Source organism: Saimiri boliviensis, chromosome 2, assembly GCF_048565385.1.
Source record: "Saimiri boliviensis isolate mSaiBol1 chromosome 2, mSaiBol1.pri, whole genome shotgun sequence".
Taxonomy (NCBI): domain Eukaryota; kingdom Metazoa; phylum Chordata; class Mammalia; order Primates; family Cebidae; genus Saimiri; species Saimiri boliviensis.
The window spans coordinates 231,202,109-231,212,953 of record NC_133450.1 but is presented as its reverse complement, the minus strand read 5'-3'; positions in this window follow the sequence as shown (position 1 = coordinate 231,212,953).

Here is a 10,845-nt window from a genome sequence, read left to right as displayed (position 1 = left end):
ACAGGTTTTAGCACTGGGTAAGGAATTTACTCCCAGGGAAATGAAAATAATGGAGCAATCTGAAAATGACTTTAAAATAGGTATGTGTAAAGTTATCTAAGGGATAAAGGAAGAAATAACATTTCTTTAAGTCTACAAAAGGAAATGCCATTTTGTTATTTCGTTAATGAAGGGTCCAAGGCTTAGGAAGATTAAGAAACAAGCTCAGTGTCCCACTACTAAGTAGTAGAGCCAAGTTTCACACTCAGGGCTGTCTCCAAAGCCAAGTGATAAACAAAACTCTGTGTAATTATTCCCATCAGTGTCTATAGGGCAATATGTATATGCATGTTTCAGACCATCTTGAAAGGAAGAGATGGAGCACTTTGTTAAAATGACTTGGGTGTGCATAGGCTTGGCTCCTATTACAGGATGGGCTAGAAAACAATAAATTTCATAAAACTCCAATGTAGTAAATATTTATGGAGCACCTGCAATTTGTTTAGCTCCCTGTTAGATGGTGTGAGAACTGCCAGCATTGGGGAGAGAACACAATGTAATTTGTAGTCTAATTGGGGAGCAAGTCTTGGGACTATGCCCCAGGTTATGGAAATGTTCAATAAGGTATGCTTATGTGGGAAAACAAATGGTGTAGCCAATAAGATAATCAGGATTCCAGGGAAAACAGTGGCCACTTGTGGCTTTCCAGTAGGGTAGTAAAGTATATGCATGATTTAGACAGGGTAGATTTGAAAAGCGACAATTCCAGGAAGTAGAAATAGTCCACCAAAAGGAAAGAGACCTGAAAAACAGAGCCATGTTTAGGGCCCAGTGAAGATACCAGATCCACTTGAGAGAAAAGATTCCACTGAGAAGGTACAAGAATACATTTGCACAGATCAGATTCAAACCATACAACACCTCCCCTTGCTTAGCAACTATCATTTATTTCTATGAATGCAGCTATTAAGTAAAAATCCATTAAAGAAGACAAAATTTTCTATTAAAAACTTTAATAGAAAAAATTAGAATGTATTCCAGATGAGTATCAAGATATGCACACGATTTGCACAGAGAGAAAAGTTTATCAATGATAATTTTATAGAAGGTTAATAAATACAGTTTGAACGTAATATGCTAATCGTGTATGGTATCCCCAAAGAAGAAAGAGATGATGGCTCATGGTGGTTGCTGGTGGAGCAGGCCAGGAAGCTATTCTTTGGACTGCACATTCTTTCTGTCGTATATATATGTAAAAGCTAAATTTTCAACCTTTTTGGGGGGCCATAATTCTTTCTCTTCGTATCCTCATGTGACAGAGAAGAGAGAGCCACCATGCTCTCGGCCAGGCATGGTGGCTCACTCTAGTAATTCCAACACTTTGGAAAGCTGAGGCAGACTGATCACGAGGTCAGGAGATTGAGAATATTCTGGCCAACATGGTGAAACTCTGTCTCTATTAAAACTACAAAAATTAGCTGGATATGGTGGCACACACCTGTAATCCTAGCTACTTGAGAGGCTGAGGCAGGAGAATGGCTTGAACTCAGGAGACGGAGGTTGTAGTGAGCCAAGATCGCACGACTGCACTCCAGCTTGAGGAGAAAACCAGAATTTGCCTAAAAAAAAAAAAAAAAAAAAAAAGAGCAGGCTCTCATGTTTTCACTTAAATGGCACTGATCCCATTCATGAGACTCCACCTCATGACCTAATCACCTTCCAAAGGCTCCACCTCCTAATACCATCATCGTGAGGGTTAGGATTTCAACCTATGAATTTGGGGACACACAAACATTTAGTTTGTAGCAGCATTTCTAGGCAAAGCAAAACAACTTGGGGCCATTCAAACAGGGAACACGATCCAAAACCATCCCACGTGTGCGTCTCCGGGTAAACTCATGACTCTATCTTTGCCTTAACTGTAAGATTCAGCAATCTATATGCTAACTAGCAAGTCTGGGAGTAAAACACTTATGCTGGAAAAAAAAAGAAACAGTTGTTTAAATGAGCCTTCTCAAGAGTTTTCACTGTGAAAAGCTGTTACCAGAACAGTCATGGATGAAATAAATCTGTCCTTGGGATCTTGAAATGGAGGAGGAGGTTTCTGACAGGTTAACTCAGATTCTCCTTTCTGTGACACAGATGCCACTATCAAGAAATGCCTGATTTCACTCTGTGGAAGCCGAGGCAGCTCCATCTTGGATGCTAATCTTCCGTGTTGAGTTCTAATGAACATTAACTCCAATTCCAGGAAGACCTCTAAGATTTCCGGTTTACCATTGTTCCTTGTATAGGGGCAGGTACTTACTGGATATCCTACTCTTAGGTCAAACAACCTTGATGTTATTGTACTTCAGCTGTCCTACACATCCCTTCTGAATCACCCTTTCCTTGTGTAATACAACCCTGGGTTTGGGGAGTAGCTGGGCAGGGATCCACCATCTTGTCTCACCACCACCTGAGGCACAGACATGGCTTCTGTTCGTAAGGTTCTATTAAATATTGTCTTCTGAGAAACTGGATCCGTCAGCCTCTTTCTTCAGCCTCTCAGCTTCCACGGACTTTGGGGGGTAGGTTTGCATAGACCTGCCTACCTGGGGCACACCCTGTTTGCAGCATGCACCTCTCCAGGTAATCTACCATTATACGTAACGGGAAACGGGCAGCAGCCTCAGTCCTTAGAGATGGTGTGGTTGTCTTTTTCTGTCAGCACCTAAACTGTGGGATATTTGGATTGCATCACATAGTCATAATATGTGTGGTCTTCGGAAAAGTGTATTACCTTTTCCATGTAAGACTTCCTTGGTAAATGTTTTCTGGGTTTCTACTGATCTTGTTATGATCAGAAATAACATAGAACAAATTTTGCCAAGACTAATTTGTTCGTTATACTAAGAGTTGTTTGTTTGATCTGGCTGTTTGCTATGTAAACTAAGACAAATATTGACTTCACTTTTCAAATTGATACCTCCAGTATACATATACCATTCCCCTAAAGAGAGAACACTTGGGCCAGGTGCGGTGGCTCAAGTCTGTAATCCCAGCACTTTGGGAGGCCGAGGTGGGTGGATCACGAGGTCAAGAGATCGAGATCATCCTGGTCAACATGGTGAAACCCCGTCTCTACTAAAAATACAAAACATTAGCTGGGCATGGTGGCACATGCCTGTAATCCCTGCTACTCAGGAGGCTGAGGCAGGAGAATTGCCTGAACCCAGGAGATGGAGGTTGCGGTGAGCCGAGGTCGCGCCATTGCACTCCGGCCTGGGTAACAAGAGTGAAACTCCATCTCAAAAAAAAAAAAAAAAAAAAAGAGAGAGAGAACACCTGCTTTGAGTCATTATTATTAATTCTATTTGGTTGGTTAAATGAAGGGAGAACTCTATTAATAATAGTTGACATGTCTTCCTTACTTTTTTTATTTAAACAGTGTGTGCTCATCAGATATGTCTTCGAAACGAGCTAAGGGAAATCTCCGGATAAAATGCTGTTTATTGGAAGCTTTCCAAATCAACATGATTTGATTTGATCTAAAAAAATTAAAAACAAAAACAAAAATCAAAACCAACTAACAAACAAAAAACAGTATAAGACATGAAGTTTTCAGAGGGGAACAACACACACCAGGGCCTGCTGGGAAGTTGGAGGTGAGGGGGTGAAGCTGACAGGACCAGTCAGTAGGTGCAGCAAACCACCACAACACATGTATACATATGTAAGAAACCTGCACATTCTGCACATGAATTCTGTTTTTTTTTTTTTTTAGAAGAAATAAAGACAAAAAGACAAAAAAAAAAAAAAAAAAAGAAATGAAGTCCCAATACATTCTGTTCTCAGCTGTTCTTCAGAGATAATCCTATGGAATCTTTTGAGGTGAACAGTCTAATTGAGAATTTTTTCCCAGAGGTACTTATAAACACCTTTTATCTCCATCAAAATAGAAGCAGATGTACTGTGAGGTTGAATTTCATGTTCACTGCTTTATTAAATAATAACATAAGAAGAATGATGGGGCTTTCCTATGTTTACTGATGCTCAACTACTCTATTAAGCAATTAGGTTTCATCATTCTATCATTGATAATAAGGATGATGATAAGAATTAGTTATACAGGAGTGGTACATGAAACTTAAGGAATTGTAGACCATCCTCCCTACTGAGATGCTAAAAAGGTTTTTGGATTTGCCTAAATTAAACTTAATTTAGTCTGCGACAACTATGGGCAGCAGAATAATTATATACAAAGCGTTTGCGTCTTCATAGAAATTATATAGCTCTCAGACCTGGGATCCCTTGAGATTTGCATATTTTTGAATCTTAATATAGAACACAAATTCCACTTTAGTTTATATTCAGGAAGACTCTGCTTGAAAAATTCTTTTTTTTTTTTTTTTTTTTTTTTTTTTGAGACGGAGTTTCGCTCTTGTTACCCAGGCTGGAGTGCAATGGCACGATCTCGGCTCACCGCAACCTCCGCCTCCTGGGTTCAGGCAATTCTCCTGCCTCAGCCTCCTGAGTAGCTGGGATTACAGGCACGAGCCACCATGCCCAGCTAATTTTTTGTATTTTTAGTAGAGACGGGGTTTCACCATGTTGACCAGGATGGTCTCGATCTCTCGACCTCGTGATCCGCCCGCCTCGGCCTCCCAAAGTGCTGGGATTACAGGCTTGAGCCACCGCGCCCGGCCGAAAAATTCTTAATAATTAATGCATGAAAGCCAAGACCACACATGTATATTAATGGGTAGACAATTATGTTAATGGACAAATAACTTTCTATTATACAATTTAATTATACATTTTTTCTAGCAGATAGCTTTTAGAAGTTCCTTTTTCAAAATAAGGCTGAACTTAGTCCCATTTAACAGAATGAAGAGCAAAGGTACATGGAGCAAATGACCTGCTCAAGGTCCGAGAAGCAAAGTGGGATGTGGAATTCACAGCCCTTGAGCTGTGGTTTCTTGCTAAGTTGCTTTTAGTCTGTTGCTTAGGAACAGTGGTGCTTCTTTACCCAATAGCATAATATCTGTAGAATGTGCTATTACCAGTGTAGAGTTTTTTAAGTGGAACTAAAATTCCCGTTAAATCAGTTCTTTGAATTCTGTATATAGAAAAAAAAATCCTTAGAAGCAATCACAGTGTGAGGAGATTGCATTTTTTCAAGTTTTGAAAAAGAATTGTTCTCCTAAGAACAAAATGTGGTATCATTTTTTTCTTGGAATTCCCTCTTCTGCAGTATTTGTAATTAATTTGTTTACGAGGTGATCTCGGTGTATTACAGTCGAAAGGAAACTATTGCTCCTAGGAAGAGACAGTAACGGAAGAACTTTGGAAACAACAAGAATGATAGTGATAATAATTGATTACTTACTAAATGCTGATAGTGATTTGAACCTAGAACTGATTTGAACACCGACATGTGACCATTAGGTTCATGGCACTATCTTAGAATAGTTCAGAGGTTATGATCCTAAGCTGTGGAGTCAGATTCAACTTCCAGTCCTGGCTGTACTCTTCATTATCTTGGAAATATTCCTCTAATGCCCTGGTCTTTCTTTCTTTCTTTTCTTTTTTTTTTTTTTTGAGACAGGGTCTCACTCTGTCTCCTAGGCTGGAGTGTAATGGTTGATCATACCTCGCTACAGCCTTGACCTAAACTCAAGCAATCTTTCACCTCAGTGTCCTGAGTATGTGGGACTACAGGCATGCACCACCAAGCCAGGCTAATTTTTAAACTTTTTCTAGCAACAAGGTCTCCCTGTGTTTCCCAGGCTGGTCTTGAAATCCAGACTTCAAGTGATCCTTCTGCTTTGGCCTTCCAAAGTGCTGGGATTACAGGTGTGAGCCACCACACCCAGCCCACTCTGCTTTTTTTTTTTTTTTTTTTTTCCTGAGATGGAGTCTCCCTCTGTCACTCAGGCTCGAGTGCGGTGGCACAATCTCAGCTCACTGCAACCTCTGCCTCCCAGGTTCAAGCGATTCTCCTGCCTCAGTAGCTGGGACTATAGGCATGTGTCACCATGCCTGGATAATTTTTTTGTGTTTTTATTAGAGATGGGGTTTCACTGTGTTAGTCAGCATGGTCTCAATCTCCTGACCTTGTGATCCACCTGCCTCAGCCTCCCAAAGTGCTGGGATAACAGGCATGAGCCACTGCACCCGGCCCACTCTGGTTTTTTTCTTCAAGCAAAGCAGGGAGAGTAATCATGTTCATTTGGATTAGTTAGGAGTCAAATGACATGCATGTAAAGTGCCTAGTACTATGCCTGGCACATAGAAGGTGCTAAGTGTCAGCTATCATTGTTTGTATCAATATTATTAATCAGAAATGATAGAGGCATGGATTGGAGAGGCAGCATCTGCATGTATGAGGAGGTTTCTATGTACAAAATTCTGCAGCCTTTTAGAATTGGAAGGAATCTTTAAATTCACTGTTCAACCTCATCATTTTCTGATAAAGAAACTGATGTGGAGAAGGTCAAAGTAATTCATTCAAGGTCCCCAAGATAGACATTGCCAAAGACAATACAGTCAGTGTGGTCAGGCTGTGTCAGCCTTCAAGTGAGAGTTGGGAGAGGGGTAGTGAACAAAGGTAGAGACCTGGGGTGAGATATATAATAAAGCTTGGAACACAAAGCTGGATTCCGACAGGGCTTGAGAGCCAAAGCAGGCGAGTGTGTGCTTGTATTGGAATGGTGGTGGGAGCACGTTTTTCTCAGAAGCCAATTAATGGCTATGGCCGCCAAGGAGTGAGCGGTCACCATGGAATGGTGGAGCATGCAGATTCCTGCTTATGAATATACCTCATGGACAATGAAGAATGCAGTTAGGGCTCAGCCATGGAAACAGGACTATGGAGCATCCCAGAGAGAGGCTCTCCCAGAGTGGAGTGCCAGAGAGGGGCACTGCAGGAAGGGTGAAGGAATGCAGGTACCTAGGGACCATGTGATCATGGCTGCTCATCCTGCTGCCACCACAGCCCATTTATTAGAGCATTAGCCTAGGAAGGACTATCTCCAGACCCTGCTGGCTGCTTGTCAGGGGAAGATCAGGGCAGATTGCAGGTAGCTAGGTGCTTGCTACAAATAGTTGCAAAGAGACCGGGACTTAGAGCCATCAGCAACTCTATCAGTAATCGAAAACTTTTAACATTATAGTACCCAATGTCAGATGGTCTAGAACATTTTTCCAGTCGCCTCTTCTAGGATGTGACCTTGGAAATGATACCTAAATTCATGCAAAACAACTAAACACAGACAATCTCTAAAATACTAAGTTTTTACTTCCAGATCTTCATTTTTAGAATTTAATTCCTGCACTAAGCATTTTTTTTTTTTTTTTTTTTTTTTTTTTTTTTTTTTTTTTTGAGATAGAGTCTGGCTCTGTCGCCCAGCCTGGAGTGCAGCGGCACTATCTCGGCTTACTGCAACTTCCACCTCCCGGGTTCAAGCAGTTCTCCTGCCTCAGCCTCCTAAGTAGCTGGGATTACAGGTGCGTGCCACCATGTCTGGCTAATTGTTTTGTATTTTTAGTGGAGATGGGGTTTCACCATACTGGCCAGGCTAGTTTCAAACTCCTAACCTCAAGTGATCTGCCTGCCTCGATGTCCCAAAGTGCTGAGATTATATCCACAGGCCACTGAGCCCCGCCTCACTAAGCATTTTAAGAGGCTATGTTCACTGTAATCCATGGCTCTTCATCTATTACCATGCTGACTTTTCCTTGGTGAATGCTGTCCAGGTTTTGTGCAATGGTCAGGTGGGAGGCACCTCTCTTGGTGAGGATGTTGGGGTGGACAATCCTGGGACGCTAAAGCAAAGCAGCATGGGGTGGTGAAGCTGGGGTGAAGAGCCCAGAAGAGCCGTGGCCACATGTGAGATGGCCATTAGGAACTGAGGGTCAGGGTAGGAACGGAGAGAGAATGACCAGTGAGATGCGGGCCAAGTAGCTGAAAGAAGAGACGGTGAAGTGCATGAAGCATGCTGAGGTGACACTTTTGGGACTGACTCTGAAAACGGAGGCATTGTGTGGGTACTTGTTCTATGCTGTGTTCAGCTATGCCACAAAAGAGAAGCCAAGCGCATCTTTCACTTGCCACTTGACTGCTGTTTTAATTCTTTTTTTCAACATGTTTTATTAGTCCACTTTCATACTGCTGATAAAGACATACCCAAGACTGGGCAATTTACAAAAGAAAGAGGCTTAATGGGCTTACAGCTCCACATGGCTGGGGAAGCCTCACAATCATGGTGGAAGGCAAAGAGGAGCAACTCACAGCTTATGTGGATGGAAGCAGGCAAAGAGAGAGAGTTTCATCAGGGGAATTCCTCCTTTTAAACCATCAGATCTCTTGAGACTCATTCACTATCATAAGAACAGTGCAGGATAATTCAATCACCTCCCACCAGGTTCCTCCCATAACAGGTGGGAATTGCGGGAGTTACAATTCAAGATGAGATTTGGGTGAGGACATTAGCAAACCGTTATCAGAGATAAAGACATTTCAGAGCCTTTGTTTTGAGAGTTTCTCCTGAAAATGACCACTTTGGGCACAGGGCTATACTCCAGATTCTTCCTCCAGAATTAATCTTGGTTGCACATAACTGGGAACCCCATTATGCAATTTAAACAAAATAGAGCTTATTCTTCCTTTGATATAGGACAGATCTGGAGGCAGACAGTCTAGGGCTGAGATCAGGCAGCTGAAGTTCTCATGAGCAGCAAGTTGGACTTTGTTATTCCTTCTCTTCCACTATGATGGACTCATGGTTGAAAATGGCCTCTGGTGCTTGAGCCACTAACTCTGAATTTCTGTGTGGAATCCGGAAAGGAACGTGGAAGAGCAGAGGAATAACATTCTTAACTGTCAGTCCCCTTTAAGGAAGGAGCATGGAAACCGTACATCAGTTAACATCTCATTGGCCACCCTGAGGAGCATGGCCTTCTGGGAAATGTAGTCTTATCAAGGCTGTGGTTGTCTGAGGTGTCATTCAGTTCTGCTAGGGAGGAAAAAGGGAAAATGAATATTGCAGAGGCAGCTGGTGGTCTCTGCCACAGACCATCTCACTCTCACTGCAGTCTTTCATGTCTCTCCCTGCTCTAATAGCAAACGTTTCCTGACTTATTATTCCCTGCTTTAAATTTTTTTTTTTTTTTTAGGGATGAGAAGAAACTAACATGTTAGAGTCTATGAGGGTTTAATATTTATTATGAAAGGGTTACTGTATGGATGAACTTCTTTTTTTTTTTTTTTGAGACAGAGTTTCGCTCTTGTTACCCAGGCTGGAGTGCAACGGCGCGATCTCGGCTCACCACAACCTCCGCCTCCTGGGTTCAGGCAATTCTCCTGCCTCAAGCCTCCTGAGTAGCTGGGATTACAGGCACACGCCACCATGCCCAGCTCATTTTTTGTATTTTTAGTAGAGACGGGGTTTCACCATGTTGACCAGGTTGGTCTCGATCTCTCGACCTTGTGATCCACCCTCCTCGGCCTCCCAAAGTGCTGGGATTACAGGCTTGAGCCATCGCGCCCGGCCATTTGGATGAACTTTTAATAGCCTAATTTCAGGTATTTGCGGCAATCCGAAGGAGAAGAGACATTATAAGGCAACTACGCTTTGCACATGGAAGACCACACTTGATGTCACCTCCTTCCCAGGGTCCCGTAGACTTGCTGGCCTCCCCTCGGCTCTCCGTTGATTTTTTCAGAGCTGGATCTAACAGATCCTCCTCACCTCCAGTCTTCAGGTGACTCCAGTTTCCAAGTGAGTGAGTTTTAACCCTGGCTGTACACAAGAATCAAAACACACCTCTTTTCAAAACACTGTCACGTGTGGCTTAATGGCAAGCAAAGTTTCTGAGAAACGTGTCATTAGGCAATTTTGTCATTGTGCCAGCATCTTAGAATGTAATTTTACAAACCTAGATGGTATAGCCTGCTACACACCTGAATTACAAAGCTGTGTAACATGAGACTGTACCGAACACTGTAGAAAATTGTGACACAATGGTAAGTATTTGTGTGTCTAAACATATATAAATAGAAAAAGTTATAGTAAAAATATGGTATAAGAAACAAACAAACAAAAAAAGGTACCTCTTTATAGTTCAGCCCCATTTTACTTTTATAGGACTACCATCATCTATTCAGTCTATCATTGCTCAAAATGTCATTATATGTCACACGGCTATTCATGTATCTGGACTCCGTTATAATCGCCAAGGCTGTATTATAATCATATGCATTTTGAAGAAGCTCCCCAGTTCATTCTGGTGGGCATTCAGTGTTGAGAATGACAGTTTTTGGACATTTCTGATTAAAGTAAAATAGTTTTTGTTTTTAATGCTTCAGACTCGTCTCAAAGTAAAAAATGGGGAGTTAGTTTGAGAATGTCTCCCCCCAGCAACCACCATTTGCCTGAAGAGGGAAACAGTGCCTGCTGGAAGATGGAATACCTGGAATTCTGCATCAGTAACTGAATCACAGAGCTGAGTAACTGAGGAGCTCCTCTTCTGATAATGGGGCTGTTTGTCGGAGTTGCTTGAAAGGATTCTGCAGTTTGCTGAATCAATCTTTTTCTTGAACTCTCCTTCTAACTTGGGTCGCTATTTTGCGCAGGAGAAAAAAAAAAACTTTCCTGCTACCCTCAAGTTTGTCACTGGGGCCTGTGAATTAAAGTGACAAAGACCAATAAACAAGAGAAAAGGTTTATTTTTTAGGCACATGGAGGAGGGCAGGCTTTACAGAAAAAAAAAAAAATCCCCCCAAAAGTGGTTAAGACATTTTAAAACAAAGGGTAATAACACAAAGGAAAAGAAATTTGGGCTGTGTGATGTTTACGTTACCGGAGGAGTAAAACTGCAGCC